The sequence below is a fragment of the Symphodus melops genome, assembly GCF_947650265.1.
Source record: "Symphodus melops genome assembly, chromosome: 5".
Classification (NCBI taxonomy): domain Eukaryota; kingdom Metazoa; phylum Chordata; class Actinopteri; order Labriformes; family Labridae; genus Symphodus; species Symphodus melops.
Window position 1 is genome coordinate 16,992,331 of NC_136695.1, and position 22,883 is coordinate 17,015,213.

Consider the following 22,883-nt stretch of genomic DNA (forward strand, 5'->3'; position numbering starts at 1 on the left):
CCACTCTATTGTCCTACATATGTTATGTGTTCTATGTCAATAAATGTTGAGCAGAAACATTGACCAGTATTTTAACTGGGGGACTATTATTGATATTTGTCTAAAAGCATGATGAACTTTGTATTCCGCCTCTGCTGGAGACAAAACTAAGGTACAACACAACTTGTCATTTTTTAATTGTTTAACAGCTCAATGCCTGATGGCTGTGAAATGATACAAATGATCAAATGATCAAACTTGATCTTTGTATTCAATAGCAGGAACAACAATATGCATATTTACAAAACATTTAAAACATCCCTTGAAAGATAGTACTAAATGAAACAATAAAATGGCCATCAAACTATACAATACTTTTTCTTGTTTTCTCTGGTTATTCATGGTGCCTATGGTCTAGTGCTTAGTGCACTATGTTCAAAGGCTACAGCCCTCCAAGTAGCGGACCAGGTTCAAGTCCTGAATGTGGCTACTTTACCGCTTGTTATGTCCCCCTCCCCCAATTTCTGACTCTATCAACTGGCCTATCAAAATAAAAGCGGAAAAGGCCCACCTTTTCCGCTTTTACCCACAAGTCATTTTTGAAAAATCTTTTAGATTTTGCTTGGTACTTGTTTGCCAAAGTATCACACCATTTCCTGTTACTATTAAACAGTTAAATACTATGGAGTTATATCCCTTACCAACAGTATATCATAAAGGGTACATATAGTTGCAGTTTAGAAATGGGATTAACATCACATGGCTGATTTAAATCATTGATGGTGATGTGCATTTCAAACTCCTGATCCTCCTACACTCTATACATTTCCCTTTATTCTCATTAAGCCTTACGGAAGAGTCTTTAGATTCAACTCTGAAAATCCATCACCTGCTTCAGAGTCACCTCCTCCCCCTTATCCTCCCCCTCCTCTTTCTCCGCCACACTGTGAGTTTTCTCCAAAGACTCCAGATGGCTCGGGATCCTTTTGTTGCAGTCTATCTATACACTTCCTCGCTTCCATTATACAAAGTGTTCAATTTCTCCATGCACCTGCAGCGCCTGTTTCAATTTTATGCAGCAGTGTTTCCACAAGCTTAGAAAATGAGAAGCCATTCAAAATTTCTCTATGATGAGCGTTACAATATTCTACACAAGAAATCGGAAAAGAGTTATGCTATACGGGAGAGGTCTTTTCTGAGTCAGTGATGAAAGTCTTCAGCAAAATCTAATAATGTTGGCACAGATAATAGTCAAACTTATCTACTTTCACCTGTAACCTTGAACGTAATTCTTGGATTAACGTATACTGTTCAGGGATTACATCCACACACTGAGAATTAGTACAGAAGTTGTGAAATTGAATTTCGGGGAGGTACACAGCTGATAAAGAAAATGTCTGTTTGTGGTATATTGGCAGTGTTGCTGTATAGACTTTTTTTCTTGAAAGGGCTAAGACCTGAGAGCTCCTCGAAACTGGCAACCCCTTCCAATCCCCTTTTCTACAGTCTAAACTGGTTTATCCAGCAACTGTCAAGCATCCAGTGAAAGAGAGACTTTTGTTTTTTCAAGCGAGAACTTGTGGTCCAATTCTAGAGGAAGTCCATAGAAATACAATAGCATGTACTAATAATTTTATAGCGGCTGCAATAATGAGACGTAAACAATGACTAAAACAAAGTCAAACTTTTTACTGAAATGGTTATTAATATGAACAGAAACACCTAAGACCAAAAAAACAACTGGATGTAATATGAAACAGCTGTGTGTAATTCTAAACTACGTTGCTTCAAAATGTGTGCTCATGAATAGCTAAATGATAAAACATTAAATCGGTATTCTGAAAAGGGTCCTACACCAACCCACACGTTGGCTTGATCATATAATTCTTAAGATCTCTGGAGTGTTTTGATATCTTTCTTTCTTTTGGTTTCATGCAATGCTTTTTTCTTTTTTTGAACTACATTAGTCCATCCTCATCTTTTAAAAACTAATTTGCAAAGGCACATCCAAAAAGAAACATTTAACCAACTCTTCAAAAGATGAGGTCACTTATTCACTCTCATAAAGGATTTAAAAATGAATGTGATTTAGCTTTTTAAATTGATATTCAACAAAATGATCACAATGAGCTGATATAACTTGCTTTATAAAGCTAGGTGAGTGCCATCTTGTTCTAGTTTTGAATGAGCACATTGCAATTCTGTGGCACCCTACATATGATAACCTCCACAGCAATCTCAGAACCCAATTTTCATGATCACGGATTGAAAAACAGGGAAGAGGACAATATGGATGCCCTCACAACAGTTTTGGCACTGTTTTTGGCCAGGCCCTTTTTCTTGCTTGTTTTTTCTTGTTCTTGACGGAGGACGCAGGATATTTGTTTTTACAAAAACCTGGCAACATGTGGACTTTACGTTTATTTGTATAGCACATTTCAACAACAAGGAAATTCAAAGTGCTTTACACAAGACACCAAAAGCATCATGACAGAGGAAAGAAAAGATACATACACAAAAAAAAGAATCTGTGATTAAGAATCACTAAAAAAAAAAAAAAATCACTGAAATTATTAAAACTTAAAATTTGTTCAAGTAAAATAAGTCAAATAAAATTAATTTAAGGAAGAATATAAAAGGATTTAAAAGTTACAGTGCAGAGTAAAAGATTAAAACCGTTATTAAAATATTTTAGTTAAAGGCAGCAGTAAACAGGTGAGTCTTTAACCTTGATTTAAGAGCTGAGAGATTCAGCTGACCTGCAGTTTTCTGGGAGTTTGTTCCAGATATAAGGAGCATAGAAGCTGAAGGCTGCTTCTCCATGTTTGGTTCTGACTCTGGGGACAGAGAGCAGACCTGTACCAGACAACCTGAGTGGTCTGGGCGGTTTGTAGTTAATCAGCAGGTCACTTATGTATTTTGGCCCTGAACCATTTATACACCAGCAGCAGGATTTTAAAATCTGTCCTCTGAGAGACTGGCAGCCAGTGTAAGGACCTCAGAACTGGACTGATGTGATCCATTTTCTTGGTTTTGGTGAGGACTCTAGCAGCAGCGTTTTTGGATCAGCTGCAGTTGTCTGACTGATGTTTTAGGCAGACCTGTAAAGATACTGTTACAGTAATCAAGACGATGAAGATAAAAGCATGGACAAGTTTTTCCAGGTCCTGCTGGGACATAAGTCCTCTAATTCTTGATATGTTTTTCAGGTGATAATTTTGTAATTGTCTTGATGTGGCTTTTAAAATTGAGGTCTGAGTCCATCACTACGCCCAGATTTCTTGCCTGGTCTGTAGTTTTGAGTTTAACTGACTCTAGCTGTGTGCTGACTCTTTGTCGCTCTTCCTTTGGTCCAAAAACAACAACCTCAGTTTTGTCTTTGTAAGGCTGGAGAAAGTTTTTGCACATCCACTGATTGATTTGATCAATGTATTTACCCAGTGCTTTGATAGGATCTCCTGGTGACATTGTGATATATATTTGTGTGTCGTCTGCGTAGTTATGATAACTTATTTTATTGTTTTTTATAATCTGAGCTAGCGGGAGCATGTAGACGTTAAACAAAAGAGGCCCCAGGATTGAACCTTGGGGAACTCCACAACTAATTTTTGTTTGCTCAGATTTGAAGTTACCTATAGACATGAAGACAAGGCCTTAATAGACACAGGGGGTGAGACTGATTACACATGTGAGGACAATCAGGGCAATCAGACAGGAGGGAAACACACAGAGAAGTGATGAATACAAAACCAGAAACACTGAGGACAACTACAAAGTAAAACCTGACACTGAAAGCACAACCTAACAAGATATTACAAAATAAAACAGGAAACACTTAAGACTAAACTAAGAAACACTAAACACCAAACGAGGAACCTTAACACACAAGTAAAACAGGAAACAATATTACAGACAACATAGAAGGACACAAGGATAAAAAGTAACACACAGGGAAATGAGAACTTAGACAAGACAAGAAATCAAAACTCGGAAATTCAAAAGTAAACCATGACACTATTAGCTTTAGCATCACTGCTACAGTAATGCTAAATTTGCAACCTGCCACAGAAACATATATTTCTTGTAATTTAGTCAGAAATGTAGAAGTAAAAATGCCACTTTTGTTAGGTCTTTCCTCAAGATGAGAAGAAAACAACTTTTCAAAATCATTATTAGAATGGAGGTCAGATCCATTCGAGGTAGTTCAAATTCTGCACACTGATTGGCTTTTGCAACACAGCATTTATGTATTTTTTATTTAACCAGGAAACTCAAGCATCCAGCAGATTTGTCAAGTTGACATTTTTGAACAGATTGTTTAGCATGCAGATATCTGTTTGAAAGAGATAATTAAACCATGGTCAGATTACTGCCGATGGGACCAGGCTGTCATCATGGCAGATTGCGCTGCACCTTCTTTGGCTCTCAACACAAACTGTTATATTGCAAACACTAAAGCCTGCTGATATTTGATTCACCAATACAACTAATATATACAACAGAACTCTTTCCAGACACCCCTCCTCCCCCCCGTACAGATTCTACATAAACATACAGAATCTGTGAATCGAGATTACTTTCACTGCACTAAGAGAGAGACAAGTATGTGTTGAAATAGAGGAACATTAAGCAACATACAAAAAGGAAAAAAACAGAGCTTAAAGAATGTGGGTACATGGACCTTAATTGATATAATTCCCTGAAATAAACATTAACAGTCAGTAATGGGGTAATTTGCAGCCACAGGTGGTGTTGTGCACTGATGATAATGGTTTCTCAATTAAAGACAAGTAATAGCTGAAAAAAACCTATCATTTTAAACTGCACCACAATAATCTAAACTTCTCAAATCCCCATGTTCTTGTTCCACATCCTTTTTCTTATCTGCTGAGGAGGGAATCTGGGAGCATTAACAAAAAGACTGTGCAGATATATAAAATGAGGAGAACCCCAGTGCCCGTCACTCTGAAACAATACTTATAATGTGATGAGTGTATCTTGACAAAATCTAAATAGAAGTGTCTGAAGGGGAAAGAGGGAAGGGTGGAGGCAGTTGTTGCGGTGTGGAGCTCCCGGCTGATAAATGGTGCTCGGTTTGACAGCAGCAGCACAGTAACTAAATCACACAGAGGAGGGGCACGACTGATAAAAACTCTGAGATTGTCACACTTTTTCTGATTAAAGTTCTTTTTCAGCAGCTCCTTTGTTAGAAAGTAGTTCTATTTTCAGAGAGGTTTCAGAGACGCTGGAGGAAGGTACAGCTCTTCCTACACTTCTACATGGACCTGAAAGTCAGTATAGTATTAAATGTGTGATGTAAATCCGTTGTATTTTCCAAACTACAAATCTTGACTTACATTTTGTTGCCTGAATTTGGATAGACTGTTATTGGTTTTTTGATGATTAATAATGTATACCTGATGTGCCAATAGCTCGCAGTTATTGGTTTAATGGTTTATTAATGGCTTAGAAATGGTCTATAAATGGTTAATAAATGGTTTATTAATAGTTTATTAATGGTTAATTGATGGTTTATTAGTGGTTTATAAATGGTCAATAAATGGTTTATTAATGGTTTATAAATGGTCTATAAATGGTTTATTGTTTTATAAATGGTTTATTAATAGTCACTTAATGGTTTATTAATGTTTACTTAATGGTTACTTAGTGGTTTATTAATGGTTGCTTAATGGTTTATTGATGGTTTCTTAATGGTTACTTAATGGTTTATTAATGGTTACTTAATGGTTACCGGTAATTAATGGTAACTTGATGGTTTATTAATGGCTAATGAATGGTTTATAGATGGTTTATTAATGGATTATAAATGGTCTATAAATGGTTTATTTATGGTGTATAAATGTGCTGTTACTTAATGTTACGTAATGTTACTTAACACTCAAACTACCAAGGCAGTCATTTTGACAACATTTTAAACGTCATAACTTGGTTTAAAAAAACCCCCATGTACCCTGACTTTTCCTAAATGTGTGTATATTTCATTCTAACATTTTTTATCACGCATGCTTTTTACAGGAGGTGTAATTTGCTACATTGTCCCGCCCTTTTTCCTGCTATGTTGTTGTGTTTGTTCTTTATGCTCTGTGAAGCTAAAACCTAGTTATAGTTTTACTCTAACCCCAAGAGAGACACAAATTACACGTAGAAAGAGAATGACAGCTTTGGAGGCTTTAGCCTTGCTTCAGAGCCTTGATGAGGAAGATTCCAATGGAGGAGCAGGTTCAGAGAGTGATGTCTCTTGGTGTAAATAAATAAAACACTCTATCCTTATAGTTTTCATATTTACCTATTCCACCAATTAATTCTTAGATCTTTTTATTGATAATCCAAATTATATACACATTATGTTCGAGCAGTCAAAATGACTGCTATGGTAGTTCTAGTAGTTGCGGAATTCTGGTAGACCGAGTGTTAACTATATATACATACAGCATATACCCAAAGTAAAGAGGTTTTTGATGACAAAATGTTGTATGATTTCTAAACCATTAGCATAATGCATCTCGGTGTGGATTCTTACTGTCAATTTTGTAATGACTTTTAGTGCTGCATAGACTTTTCTCCCACATTCAAGACCAAATAAAATCAAGCTGAAGATTTTATGAAAGATTAATATAAACACTTCATATATCATTAGTTAGATGAAGATACTGTGGTTTCATTATGGTAAAAAAGTCTTGTCAAGAGGTGGTACAGAGTCTTCTGAAAGAGTGCACCTTTGAAAGAGACTACAAAAGCGTTCCAAGGGGTTTCAAGAGGAAGTGCACACCTGCGTACACATATGAGTCATCTATTCCACCACTTATACGGAGCAAATAAGTAAATTAATTTGCGTTTTTGTTATATGTCCCGAAAATAACGGCATAGTATAAATGCTTAACATAAACTATATAAATCAATCAATCAATCTTTATTTATATAGCGTCAATTCATAACAGGTGTTATCTCGAGACACTTTACAAAAAGCAGGTAAAGGACCTTACTGTTTGTCTGTTAACATTAACAAAAGAGCAGGTAACAAGACCATGCTCATTGTTATGTTTACAAAAAGCAGGTAAAGGACCTTACTGATGGCTATATTACAAGAGCCCAGCTTAATCCGTCATAGCGTGGCAAGAAAAAACTTCCTTTTAACAGGCAGAAATCTTCAGCAGACCCGGGCTCATGACGGAACAGCCATCTGCTAAACTGTGCTGGGCTTGAAATGGGATGGGGGAGAGATAAAGCACACAACAAAGTCATGCTGACTGGAAAATCAAAATTATTTTTACTTTATGGTAAATGTAGAGCGAATCATTACTGAAAGTTTCTTTGTATTCATTCCCAGATAGGAAATACAAAGAATAACTTGCAGCTTCCTTTTTAATTCAACCTCTGAATAAACAAAAAGAATTTCATCACAGTTAGCCGACCCTTTGTCCCCCCTCTCCATAGTGTAAGTGCTAGATTATAAAACATTTCATATTAAGATCTAGTGACACAGAGGTGTGAGCTTTATTTTACAGTATCCTTTGTTTCCTTGTAATACACAATACTGAGGGTTTGTGCGCCGTAATGAACTGTCTACCTCTCCAGTAGCAGTACCTGATCTGATATTTTTCTTGATAATTGAGAAATGAAGAACATGTGGGGATTTAATTAACACAAATTGTCTGCCAACACATGTAATCGCATTGCACTGTTGTACATAAAGAATAGAATCCAGTGCTTTTACAGATCAGCCCAATTTAGGCACTAACATTAGAGCATGTAATTGCCTTGTTTTAAATATTCATGAATCTTCAAACCATCTCTTGAAAGTAATTCAATCGTATGGAGGGTAAAATGTTAAGGACTCTTAAACATCCAAAGTGAATATTTGACACTTTTGAGATTTGCTCATTTCTTTCAATATACTGAATATAAAAAGAAAATGTCATGAGTGTCGGGCCATGACAAAAAACGTCTTTGTCAATGATTTGTGCGTGAATTCATACACATTTAATTGTGTTTTGGTTAAAACTGTGTCTATGACTTGTTGGCAACTGCCTATAACATCATAAGGATAATGTACATCAGCACAGATGGGAGTGCAGTTGGGACACAAATACAGAGTGAATACAAACAATATTAAAGCCAAATGAACGAGAGGAAGAACAGATGCCGTATTCATTCACGTGTTGTTAATCCAATACTCATGCCACACACTTCTGCCCCCCGGCGGGAAAGTTTACTGACAGAGAAATTGGTATTCTTCTGCAAGCACAACATTCAGGGGTAAATATTCATAGAGGGGACTGGCATGAGGTGATAAGAAGTGGAGGTCCATTCATGATAACACAGGGGAGTTTCAACAGAATATGTAATCAAGCACTAGTTTGTAACTCTGGGACAATTACATTTTAATGCTTTCAATAGCTTACCTGAGCATTCTGGCAAAGGTCAAGAAGGATTTCTGCAAACTTATATTGACCCTGCAGCAGTATGCTATTTAGGGTCTGTTTTCACAGGGCTGCTATAATCATAGACAAAAACATGGCATTTTTCTGTCCCAGTTTGCACTGTGAGCTGCCAGCTGAATATAAAAAGATATCTGAGTAAACACGACATACAAAATAAAAACACTACTTGAAGCTGCAAATTCTGGATATAGTGCCAGTGACCGCCATTGTGTATAACTGTATGCAGAAAAAAATACTTGATAATGATTTAAGTTATTGTGCCCTATTCAAAATGTGCATGATAATTATCAGCCCTCCATGAAATGCTAAGCATGGTAATCACTTTTCTTTCAAAAGTCAGTCCTGTATTAATTTCACACAAAACAGTTTGTTTTTTTTACTGTCAGAAATCCCAGCAGAGGTTTGAGGGTGCAACATTAATCAAGACATCTTTCAGATAACAAGCCTTGAAGCACTCACTTTATGGATGAATCCACAGAGATTACACAAAGGTTGGCTCTTTTTTACCAATTGAAAATGTAGAACCGGGTTAAACAATGTGTTGACTTTTATATTATTTATGTATACTTATTATGTAATATATGTAGAAAAAAACAGATCTGAGTCTTTATTAAAAAATTATGCACTTACCGTTACTGCATTTCAGACCAAGTATTTCACATTTTTGACATTGTGAATGTCTGTGAATAACTGACGTTAAATATTGCATTTAACATTCAGTCCTCTTGGATGAAATGATACATTATTTAAACAGCGAAAAACGGTCAATTCCAGTGTTTGTGAGAATGACTGAACAAGAATGTTTTAATACAAGGATCCACATTAGTGTTAGAACTGACTGACAGTATGAGCTTTAGAATCTTTTCAAAGGCAGTACTTGGCAAAAGAGACCCTACTATGACAGATGGCTTGGGGGGTAAGGGAATAGAGAAGAGAAACAGATCAGACCTCACTCGAGATTGAAGGGTTGGAGAGAGAGAATTTTTGGAACTCAGGATGAAAATGAGTGATAAGACGAGGGATTGCAGGATTGACTCCAAACATGAATTGCATAAACTTTAATGACTGTTGGAGTGTCCTGACACGCTTAAGTCTTTAGAAGTTTCAAAGATTTACCACAAACATGAGTCACTCTATTAACAAACTTTTAGTGAAGTACATTGTCATGCATTCGGTTCCTTGTGATGAACAAAATTTGTCGCTTCACATCTTGAACCGAGGTCATTCTTATTTGCATACAATTAAGAATTGCTTGAGTTGTTCAAAGAACATGGCTGCTTGATGTTGCATAGGCTTACGGGTGGCAAATATGATGGGAAGACTGGGAAAAAGCAGAGCCTTTCCCTGACTTAATTAACCCCAATCATACTTGCTATGTGTTCTGGTTGGCATAAATGGCATCGCTAAAGAGAAGTACAAATGAGTTGATGAAAGCCTCTTGATGTGTGGGTGACTAGGGAATAATAATGCATAGTTATTATCCTGCAGTGCCAGTGACACTCTCAGGTAAATCTAAAAATTGACCACTTTGACAACGCGAATAGAGTAGTCCAGGAAGTCTGTTATTGTGGCTGAATTGTGTAGTTCTACTTTAGTAAGTGCAGTTCAAAACATCTTGTAACAGCAAATAAAGTTTGGAACAAAAACTGATTTCAAATAATTTCACCTCTCTGTGTTTGTGGTTTAAGGAAGTGTTCTCTCTCATTCTTGGCATGGAGCTCTTGACCTACAGGCCAGGCTTAATGAGTTTATAGTTCATCTGTTTTTGCAACACTCTAAACCATCTGTTGTGCTCAAGAACAACCCACCCGCGAGTCCAAGCACAACCACCTTGACTCTGGAGCCTGATGCCTCTCGTCTCCTCCATCTTCTTATCCGCTTGTTCCTCCTGAGGGACTCTGTGTTTTTAGACTGCAGGTTAGAGGATAAAAAAGTGTTCTATCTTTCTTGTGTATGAGGTATTCAATCTTGTTTCTTTTTTTCTCTCCTCCTCTTTGATGATCTCTGCAGCCTCTCCCAACTTTATCTTTTAGATGGGAGAAACTATCTGCATGATCTTCCTCCCTCAGTAAATTGTTTTCCCCACACCTCTGTCAACTTGTTGTAAGCCATCAGTATGATTTAGTGAGTTATGCCTCAGTGATTTTGGTGTATCTGCAGAGACTCTATACAGGGTAAGAAGCAGGGCAGCTATTTGAACATTTCTTTTTCTCTGCTAATTTATGAAGGGGCTGCTCTGGCTTTCAGACAAAGAAAAAAGAGATCAAGCAAAAAGGGCCGGTTTACTTGGTTTGTGTAAACCAAGTAAACATAAGAATCTGTATACTGTATCTGTATACTGTTAGGCTGTACTGTATACTGTTAGGATGCTACCTGCAGGGTCTTAAAGGATTAAAGAATAGTGAATTAAATCATTCCTATATTGAGCCTAAATTTAGAGAATGTGTTTAACAAATAAACTCAAATAACTTCATTAAAATGTAAGTCAAAGTCTTAAAATGCCTGTCAGAGGTCCAGACTCATTTTTTGTTTGAACTCGTTTACTATTATAAAGATCTCCTGTAAAACAACCATGTATCAAGTACTTCAAATGAAAAGTATTTATATAGTTTTTTTTTTTCGATAGGCGTCAATTGCATGAAGATTTTCCATCATCATTTTATAACTTTGCCAGTAAAGTGGGTGTAAAAAAATCATCAGATGGCTTAAAATTGCTTTTAAAACCCTTGGTGGAAAGACAAAATAATAATAACCACATGATATAAACCATCACTGTACATATTCATATATCACCAGCGATTGGCAGATATGAGTCTTTAAGATTCTCCACTGACCTTGATGCAGAGTACTGGACTAAAATGCCTTGTAAATCACTTAATCGTTTACTATGTAGCAGATCATTCATTTGGCCTTTTATCATCATATCGTGTTGTGAAGCACAGGGCATACTTAAGCTCAGGTCCACACCCCTGAAAGTCCAACTGTATAAAAATCTACTTTAATGGGAGATTCGTTTGAAGTTTAGATGGGAGATGTTTTTGTTTGAATGGCTCCTAAACTAACTGAAGAAAACACAAAACAGCAAAGCCACAACATCAAACTGAAAACCGAAGACTGAAACCTGCAATCATTCCAAATGTGATTGACAGATCTTTGAATACAAGGAGGAGACAATGATTTATCTTTAGAGATGTATAACAGGCCCTGACAAGTTTTCAATGCGAGTGTGTAAATGTTTCCTTAGGGTCAGAAGTTTCTTTGTGAGGAAGATTCAGAGTTTTATTTAAATTTCGTTCAAAGAGCCGAGTAGGAATAATACCAAACATGCAAAAAAAGAAAATCCAACCAAGGTACCTGCTCTGAGGCTGTTCTGGAGCTGTTTGACTAAGTCTAATGACGATAAGTTTTTCATACACAAATGTATTTTCATAATGTATTATAACCTGACAGCAAAGCTTTATCAAATGTCCAGCGATGGATATTCAGCCATCATAGACTTGGAGTGAGTCTTGTCTTTGTATTAATATCTGATGTTCTAGTGTGGACAAGAGTCATAGAGACCTGGCTTTTCTTGTGTCTTGTGAGCATTTTAAACGAGGAGAAAATTAAGAGTGTACAATTATTTATTTAACAGTTTAGGAAAAGATAAATGTGCAATGTCTTTGTGAATAGATGCCGTCATAATGACTTCATGCAGTCAGAGAGGTAGCGAGGAAGACAGCAGAACAGGATACCCCACCCTATGGAATCTAGTTCAGATCAAATTTGACAACAGCAGGATGATAGGTTGGATTATTACTTAAAGAGTAAACACCCAAAATCAGCTGATCTCTGTAGTGGCTAAGTTGAATGAAGAAAACTAAATGAATGTGTGTTAGAATATAACCAGTCTTCCTGCTTGAACTCCATTAAGCAGCTCTGTTCGAGCAATAGTGAGGCTATTCTCTTACCACGTGATTTGTGTCCAAAAGAGAGTTTGTTGTTGTGTTGCACTAAGCACTTTTTTACATTGACAATTAATGAAAAAAAAAAACCTTTTTGGGAATCCAACAATAATGTTATAAATGCCTCCTTGATGTACCGTAAGTCATTATTTTGTCCCAAGATTTCTAAGGCCTACAAAAGACTTAACTTCATGGGTGATGTGTTCCTTTATGTCAATGAACCCCCTTGGTGCAGTTTATTTCTTTCAAATCACCAACCTCAACCTCAAAAGGTGTTTATGTGGAGCATGTTCAGTGACGTCTGCACGTACATGGCTCTGTGACTCCAGGGATGACAGTAAAAGGGGCAGTAATGTTTCAGAATAAAGAACCATTTCTGTGTTGTTAAATATAATAACAGCACACATAATCATACTGGGGACATATTGTTGAGAATATATTTAAATGTAAATACTAACAGTGGCATTTACTTAAATAGGGCAACCTAAACACTCTGCAACACTCACACATTTATTTTTCAATCTATATAACATGTCATCTTTCCTAGACGCAGAATTATGTATTTCTTTTTAGTTCAGAGAATGAGCAGACCACCAGATCTGTGCTTTGATCATGCTTTCAGCTGTAAAGGACATTGGACCCCTCAAGCGATATCATTTTCAACAAGAAAGAAAGAAAAAATGTTTACTTTTTAAATCACTAATTTGTACAGATAGTTACTAATAGTGGATTCTCCTTCTTACAACTTTCAAGCGTAAAACACAAAATATCTCAGAGCAGATATCCCGCTAACATATGGTAGGAGAAACTTCACAACAGACACCCGCACACACACCCAACCTCAAACAATTCTACACGGAGTTTATTTCAACTGAAAATAATACACACACTGCTCTCTTAAGTCAGAAAACAAAATGTGTCCGGCTGTTTCTCCCATATGTCACAGATGCCCGTTCTGAGGAAACGTTTGGTCTGGCGTTTTTGTTTTTGCCTTTAAAGTCATTACCTCTAATCCAGAACCAGATCCTTTACTTTTTTTTTTTTTGGCTTATTTTAAATGAATGCTGAAGCTAACTTTAGTTCAGAAACTATTTTTTCCCAGTCCCTAATTAGAGCAAAAAATAAATAAATAAATGAAATTAAAATTACTGGAAGGCTACTATTGTCCCAAACAATTAATGTAGTTGGAAGACTCAATTAATGATGAAGACGCCAAAAGAAATGACTGAATTTCAAAAAACAACAAACGTCCTGATATCAGAAGACAATCCTATATCAAAAACATTCTAGAAAGTGGAAATAAACTATATGAGTAAATGAAGATTGCAATATCTCTTTTCCTCCTTTTTATTTTTTAAATTTGGATATATACATTATATATACACAACCCATTGTGAAAAACTTATTCAGTCAATCCACAATGGAAAACAAAAAGAAAATAGTCAGTGCAACCTTTGTGACAAAGAGAGATATTTGTGATTGATAGTAGTAGAGTGAAGGCGTTTGACCCCGTCAGCAGTCATAAGGCTTCTCCTGCTTCTTGGTGTCATAACATTTGAGTGAAGTTCCTTAAACTAAAGTTGATACTTCAATGATACAGAAGTTCATGTAGGAATCTTCGAATCTCCATCAAGTATCTCTGAGAACAGGGTTTGTTTCTTAAAGAGCCAAGCTGGTAGGTCAGATCAAAATGCTGGTAAATGTTGACACATTCTTTATTGTACAAGCTGTAAAGGTGGGTTGAAGCGCCACTTTTTACAGACAGTGAAGAAAGCAATTTGAGTTCAGGTGGAGAGAAAAGAAGGATTGAGTGGACTTAAATCAGATGAGGGATGGAAAAGAAGGTCATGTGGTGAAGAAATTGGAAGGAAAATGAAGGGGTGAAAGTAGAGAGGCACATTCAGAGAAATGTTGAGAGATGGTTTGATGTACTCTGCTGAAAGAAAAATCTTTACAGTGAGATGGTGTGGACCGTGAAGGGAGTGTGAATTCAAAACTGAAAGCTTGATTTTCTCACGAGGAATCTGCTTTGTGCTACACACAAAATGTATTTTATATTATTTTCAGTAATTACCTGTGTGACAAAAGCTTGGTTAGAAAAATTAAGGTATTCACATTGAGTTTAAGGGAAGTGTCATTGACAAGAAGTGTGAACAGACGTAGCCAGCTGGCGAAGACTCGATGGTAAAAAAAAAAATATCACACAGGAGCTGCATTAAAAATCAAGGGAAATGTTTTACCTCAACCCCATTTCAGTTAGTCAGTAAAAAATGCAGCGCAGTCTTGGGATAATTGTATTATGTGGTTTAAGATCAATTTAAATGGGATTATATGAAATTATAAGAAGCAGAAGAAATTAGGTTTCGAAGCCCAGTAAGTGTGTACCAAAAGTCCAAACACAAACATAAGGTCAAATATAAGAAAAGATGAAATCATTTTACACAATACACAAGAAAAATAAAATGGTTGATGGTTGATGGTTTTAGTATCAAGTATTGTGTTAAGTTGAGTTTTCAGTATGCTTTAGTCCTACCGCACTGGTGAAATGGGGTTAGTTGATTTCTATGGTTAGCTCGCCATCTTTTTTCTTCTCGTTGAGACGTCGACACACACTAAAAACCTGACCTATTAACAGTCAATGAAAAATAACTATTATTTCATCGATAATCATTTTGTTTTTGTTGTACATAATATCAAATTCATCTTAATCAAATCACAATGAATTAAGTCTCATTTAAGATGACTTAAACAAGACATACTTTAAGTTAAGGCTACTTCAAGTGAATAAGGTCAATCAATCCAAAAATTGAAACACAGGATCAAATTTAATACCTTAAAAAATCAATATAAATATAATACAGGCAAATATTCAAATATGTCATCTATAAACATACCTAAACAACCAAATTAAACATTTCTCAATGGGGTTTTTGTACTGACTGTTGTAGGGGAAAAAATACACAAATACAGAAATCTAGGGTGTGTTTTAAGAGTTAACAAAAGCTGTAGCAACTTGGGGTTAAGTGTCTTGCCCAAGGATACATCGGACATATGGCTGCAAGAGCTGTGGATTGAATCCACAACCTTCAGGTTGAGAGTTAACCAGCTTTACCACTGAGCCACAGCCACCCACACAATCTCTCAGGATGCGACCTTGTGAATTAGATGTTTATTATATAGCTGAGTAAACTTGAGATTGTGGAGAGAAAATTAAAGAAATAACAGAAATGAAATAGAAATAATGATGATTATGGAGGTACAAGAAACAACACCTCAAATACAGATAGAGGTGGACCAATTAAGCTGGGTTACACAATACACCTCCATTAGCCGATGTTTACTTCTGTTAGAGTTTACTAGACATTCCTCTCAGGTAGTTAAGCTTTCTTTGAGTCATAATGACTGTGCATGTGGAAAGGAATGCTATACACTGTTTCTATATGTGACATTCACCAGATGAGAGGCAAACAATGTGACCTTTGGATTAAGGTTATGTGAGGCATTTCTTAATTTTTTGTCTGGAGTCGTTTCAGACTGTTTTTCATAGAGAACAATCTTTCTGTGAGCCACAGTTCAGTTTGCTCTTCTTATTGCACATTAGGTCACATTTTTTAGCCACTGTCACTTTCCTCCTGTTACTAGAACACATCTCTTTAAAACAAAATATCATTTTCAAGTTTTACAGATGTTAATTAAATGAATGAGACCCATGATTCTCTGACTTTTACTTTACATCTATTAAGAGCTTTTTCTTCTTCTATTAAATCCCTCAACAACTGAAGCTTTTAATCAGCATATAAACACTTTTTACAACATTCATGGAATATTAATTGCACCATCATATTCCCTTAATTTAATCAACCAGCATTATGATCAGCATTATCGTGGTCAACAGTGTAATAAAGACCAATTCTCTGATCTAAATAAATCCAGATATCCTTTTTATTTATTTATTTATTTTTATTTATGATAGCGTCCTATTGAGGGACAATTCATTCAACTACAACTCAATAACAACTTGGCGTGATTTAATTGGATCAGATTGAAAACTGAAACCAATTTTCTCCTTTTAGAACTGAAAAAAAAGAGCCAGTGTGTCAGTTCAAAATATATACTGTATATATTTTTTACTTTTCCAAATGATTAAAGAACAGGCGTATTGTGAAAAAAAACCCAAATATTCTAGCATTATGCATATTATATGAAGAGTTTATCACTCTAATTTCCAGGTGTCATACTTTTAGTTGCACTAATATTTGCACAAAATGGAAAACAAACCAAAAAAGAAACATTGTATTTGGTCTGGACCAAAGAAAGCAAACTAAAGGAGTTTCCTGTTATGAATGCACCCTTACTTTGCAATAAGATCCTAGGAACAAATGTATGAGCTTTTACTTTATCACATCTAGCATTACTTTTTATTTCTATTTTCAATGACGATTTTGTCATAACTTATTGTACTACCATTGCTGTTCTATGTGAGGCATTGTTGCTTTGCTAACCTTCATAGACCTTATCTCCAACTTCACTTTTTTATATTTCACTTGTGTTTGATGTTATGTTTTGTGACTTTTATTTTTGTGACTCAGAGCAGTCTAGCACCAGAATGTCCTTCAGGATTAATTAAGTTATATCACATGGAAGCTCTAAACTTTTGGTGACCAGCTTCTTACATATATTCTAATGGCCTTTCAGAGTGGATCCCCACATTTAACCATTTCATCCATGTAGCTAAATGACTCACCTTAACCAGATACATTTTGAATATGTTGAATGAATATGTCATTGAAAATGTTTTATCTCAAAGCACTGCTCCAACAAAGTATCCTTTACAGAGCTACTATGGCTTTAGACCACTTATATAGTTACCTCTGCAGTGCACTTTGAAACTATTCAGAAGTTAAATAGACTCGTCTTTGACTTGTCAACAAGACAAAAGGTTCAGCTCACGCTCTACTCAGCTTTGCTAGCAAGCTGCCGGATAATTCATGTTCTGCCAACCTCACTCTTAGCTCCTCTCAGAAAGCTCTCTCTATGACAAAGTATTCAGGCTGCAGATCAGGAGAAAACACTTTCTTGCAATTTATTGTGGAAAGAACTTCACAGAAGTTGACATAAACACACTGTCCTCCCTGTTGCATCATTACGTGAGTCAAAGCTGACTCTTTCTGATGAAAATTGATCTCATTAGCCACGGCTTCAGCATAGAAGTGCTTTGAAGAAGATAGAGCTCTTTTAAAATTGGAAGCCATTTCCTTAATTACCTTAAAAATAAATCTAGCTGCTGCCCATACTACATGTCCAACCTGCCATCTCCTGAAATCCACTTCACTTTTTTGAAAAAAAAGCTCTGCAGTTACTCCAGTATCACCACAAACACTCTCCTATAGTTTCATGTAAAAAAACAACAAGTCAACAGATTGCACATCAGCAAACCAATATTTTCATAAGTCTTGGTTCTGACTGTGTATCTGCATAATGAAATCCTTTGTTTATTATGAACTCGTACATTCATTTCACCAAGGACCATTAAACAAGCATAAAGTAGTTAAAAAATGTGGGAGCTATGGTGCAGAATATGAAATTAAAATGCAAATGTAGCTCAAACTTGATATCTAGCCCTCTATGGACCAATAAAACACCAGACAATCAGGTAGTGTGTACTTGTGCATGGTGACAGGCGGCGAGCAGAGGACCCAGAGGAACAGAGCCAAAGCAAGAATCGGATGATGACACTTGATTTCCTTTGGTGAATGAGGCTCAGGTGGGTACTGGAGAGTATGTGTGTGGGAGACGTGGGAGGGGAGGTGCAGTATTAACATGTGTGTGCCACTAGGTGCTTTCTGCACGGAGGTTTTGAACAGCTACTTGTCAACTTGTTTTGAGCAGACAACATGCTAAATAAAAGGTCAGGTTGCTGAGGATTTGCTTGTTCACTTTGAAGAGACATGACTCCGTAATGAAATTCTCAAGAGAATGATTAAAAAACTGTAGGCTCGAGCCCAACAAATAACAAAGATGGTGTAGTTTCTCAAGTTCTCCTCCTTTGACGATGATGTGTAGATGATGAAGAAATATCCGCTGACACTGACTTGCTTGTAATGTAAGAAATTTATTTACAAAGACAAGAAACAGCATCAGTCCAGTTTAGCCATGGTACCTGGGAGAGTCACCAGCCAATTGTGAACACTCTCAAACAAAGAAAGACACTAGTATTTATACAGCATTGGTCAAAGAAAACAGCAAACCATCCATGTCCTTATTTGGACTTAGGACAACAACTGTTACCCTCCTTAAACTTACGCCACCGGCGCCCCGGTATATTGGTATATTTGACATGAAAAGAAAAAGACCGGTTGACATATGCACTGTACTGCACTGATAAAGTGTTATGTCCACTGAGAATAACCCTTGTTCATTGTATTATTTTTTTTAAGAATGGCTCCAGTTTTTATTTTTTTTCCAAATAATTGAATTTAAACATGAACTATGTTTATTTGTTTTAATTAAAGGCAATAACAAAGACTGGCTGTGAAAAGATTAAACATAACAGAATTAAACATAATTTGGACTGTTTTCTTAGCTCTTTTTTTTCGGCTTGTCTGAGTTTAAATTTCTGTTTAACTCAAATTGCAGTTAGTTAAAACATCTCTGAACAATGTCGCTTGACAAGTTGACTGTCATGAAGGCAAGAAGACAAGCAATGTGTGCTTTGGTACTGAGATGAACTGATCGGAAACCGCTTGATGGAAACTTGGCTTAACTTGCAAAGAAGACAATAGGCTGGCACTAAATCCTTCGTGAGATGTCTTTTTTTGGTCACAGACAAGGCTCAACATCTAGGCTGTAGGCGTGTGTTTGTGAACAACTCCAGACTGACTTGATATCTTTCCCCTGTTTTTTAGATTATATCATTTTTTTGAGTGTACATTTGTCAAACCTGTTTCTCATCCCGTAAATATGCTTAAAACTGCTCAGTCCGGATCCCATGTGCTGGCTCTTCTATGTTGTGCCATGGGTTTGTGGCGGGTTGTTAGGCCAACAGATCTGTACACTCCTCACTGTATTTCACAGAGTTGATGTTCAAGTATGCAGTCCTCTGGGTGAACTAAGCATTGCCTTAATGTGTTTCCAGGTTTTTGAAAAATACAGGAATGTTGGGGTATGCACAAATCCTCTGGTATTTTTCAAAGACAGCAGCCACATATGGGATGTTTGGGTTTTAACAAAGGCCCACTCCGGGCAGGCAAAGGTTTTCAAAGCCTGATGGAAGTGCTTCTGTTCCCTGGTGTTAACCAAAGCCTTTGTTGATACTTTATATGTATAGTGGTGCAAGGTTTGAGCAATTGACAATTTATTTTCAAGTGGAAGAAGTAGAAAATCAAAAGAGATACTGGTTTGTGTATATAGGCTTTCTTTTAACCACAATGCAAAGGCTGCCGAGGTGAGAATGAACAATCCTCCTTGTAAAGCTGATTTTATCCATTGTCAGTACTGATGATCTGGTCCTGTTCTTCAGAGGCTGGTTCTGTTTCTTAAGTCAGTCTATGTGTTGTTTGCTGGACTTCATGAAGAGCTTTTCAATTTTCAGGTTTAAGAGTACAAGAGTGGAGTTCAGCTTATGATTCTGAGAATTGTCTTCATGGTGACAGCGAGAGGCTTCGGTAGTAATGAAATTAATTAACACCAATAACCTTGTTTTGGGGTGTGTTTGACTACGTTTTGCTAGTTACGCAGTGCAAAATCTGCGAGGCCATCCAATCAGAGAGTCAGATCTCATTTCCTTTTAGAGTCAGGGGCCCCTGCAGATTGGTGTGTTGTTAACTACATGGCAGATTACAGTCTTTATTACTTCAATAGACCTAACTCCAGCTGGCACATTTAACGTTTCCCCTTTCACTGATGCACTGAACTCACACAACACACATAGGACACTGTATTGCATATAATAAGATACAATATGTGCTAATAGCAGCCAGAAATTATATTTCTCTGATTTATTAGACACTGAGCATTCTCCCATGAGACACAGAAGTTAAACCTCATTAATGATGAAATCTTCAGCAACACTGACAGGATCGAACAGGATCTGTTAACTAATGTTCTGTGTGCTCAACATCGAAAAAAGGTAGGCTGTACACATTTGTTTACTGATTTTCTCTGCCTGGATCCCTGGCTATATTCTCTAAAGTGTGAGTGAAAAACGATGGACCGTCTGTATTAATATCTGTGGGCTATGTTGTCAGTGGAAATCATGTCTGAGGTTACTCCTAAATCCAGCTCTCTGTTGCACAGGAGTGTGTAAGTGTGCGTGCTTCTGCATGTCTAGATGTATGTAATACTGTAGATAGAATTGGCATTGATGTGAGTGAGAGCTTGGAAACAAACATTAAAAAAGCTTCCCGTCTCATGTTCCCCTGTTTCATTAGAAACCCGAAATTAGACAATATTTTTATATCAAATTGTGGGGTATAAGTGCACACAGCTGTGTGTGCGGAACAAGCTCAGAAGAGAGTTGGGAACATACTGCCAGCCCCAGACTTTAGACCAGGTGTTATGTGGTCTAAGGCACAGTTGTTTTTTGGGTTCATAAGATAGGAGTTTTAAAACAAATACCCCAGGGTGCAACAAGGGTGCAAGTTAATTTGCTATTAACTTGAATGCTGGTTGTAAAAAAACCCCCATCATTTTGCTGAGCGTTTCCTGTACATACTTAGATTTTGTTACTGATAGAAAATCCTATCCTGCATCCTTCTATAGTCAAAAAAAAAAAAAACACTCCATGAGTGTTGAATCTTTGTTTAGAGGTGGAACTCCAAATGAAGAACATGTATATTATTTTACTTATTACAATGATGTTTTGGTTTTGTTCATTCCACCCCTGCCTAATCCCAAAAAAATCTGCGATACACCTCCGTTTTAGGGCTGGGCAATCAAGTTTTAATTTCACTTCAGATTTTGGCTTCCAACCATCATGGAAACAAGTTGACCGAGATTAAACAATTACTGTGCCTGAATCTTGTGCATGTTTTAAACCCAGGTGTTTTGTGTTAAAAGGTTTTAAAGCGTTTGCTATTATATTTTGTCCTCAAGAGTACATCCCCACTACCTGGAAGCTGCTGATTTGTTTTTATTTATTTTGCATTTATTACATTTGTACTCATTTGTTTTGACCTATCACTTAGGGTTTAGACTGTTAAAGTTTACTTAAGTGTAAAGTTTAAGTTCAGGAAATTGTCTTTGCTTATTCAAGATCCTGATGAAATATGAATCCCTTCTATTGCGTTTGAAGCTGGATTACATTTCCATTTCTGAATAATCAGGCCTTTGTGTCATGAATGTTTTTTTGTTATTTTAATGTCTGACTGTTATGCCTGTGATCAGTTTCCTTTCGATAATGTCTTATCAAAGTTGTTCATGCCATGGGGAGAATTCATTAAAGACCTTCCACACTTAACCAGGACAAAGAGAAAAACATGTGTTTCAACAGTGTGCTTAGGGAATGGAGCACACATTAGCCACCAGTGACAATAACAGCATGCTCAATCAAGTTTACACTACACACCAGAAGTTCAACACTTTTCATAGATGGTACTATGGTCATAGTTCATCATCCAAAAAACAATCACAACTTTGAAGTTCTGCTTATATAGTCATCCTACAATGAAACAAAGGTTTTGTGTGTTGTATTACTCCCATGACCCCTACTGCACTGATCACCTGTGGTAAAGCCAAAAGATCAGGGCAGAATTTTATATTTCTTTTCCGAAAATATATATATTTTTTCTGTGCAAATGCAACTCCTTCAGTTAAGGACTCATGGAGTCTGACACTGTTGCCATGGAGGCCATCCCCTGTATCACGTTTCCCTCTTCCTAATATGGTTACTGGCCCCATGAACAGCACATTTCATTATGACCTCCAAACCAGATTAAAGCTGTTATGCTCTGGAACAAGTGAGGGCCTGAATCGACAGTTGGAGTATATTAGAAGGTGGGGCACGAACAGAAGGGGCTGCTGATGCTCAGAGATGATATGTCTTCATTGGACCATAATGTTTTTACAGTTTCTGTGAACAGGGATACATAATTTCATGCTTTTAAAAATACAGCTCATTATACCTTCCATACTTAATACTTTAGTTTTTAGTTCTGCTCCATTTTTGAGCCGAATACATCCTTACTCATATTCTCTCCATTAAAAGTGGAAAATGAGCAGATTTATTTCCAACATCACTTACATTTTAAGGCTATTATCTCCAGTGTGAACCATTAGGGACCTTCTATCGTGACTCTCCCTCAGCCATGCTCTGCGTCCTCCACCCGCTCCCTCTCCTCGATGCTTTGGAGCTTTGCCTGAGCTCACGCTAACAAACATAAAGCAAGCAGAAACAAAAGCTTAACTGTCAAACACTGCCAAAATGAGCTCCCACACACTAAACAATGTCTTAGGACTGTGTGTGCCGCACACTGCTGTATGGCCAAATATGCTCTGCAGC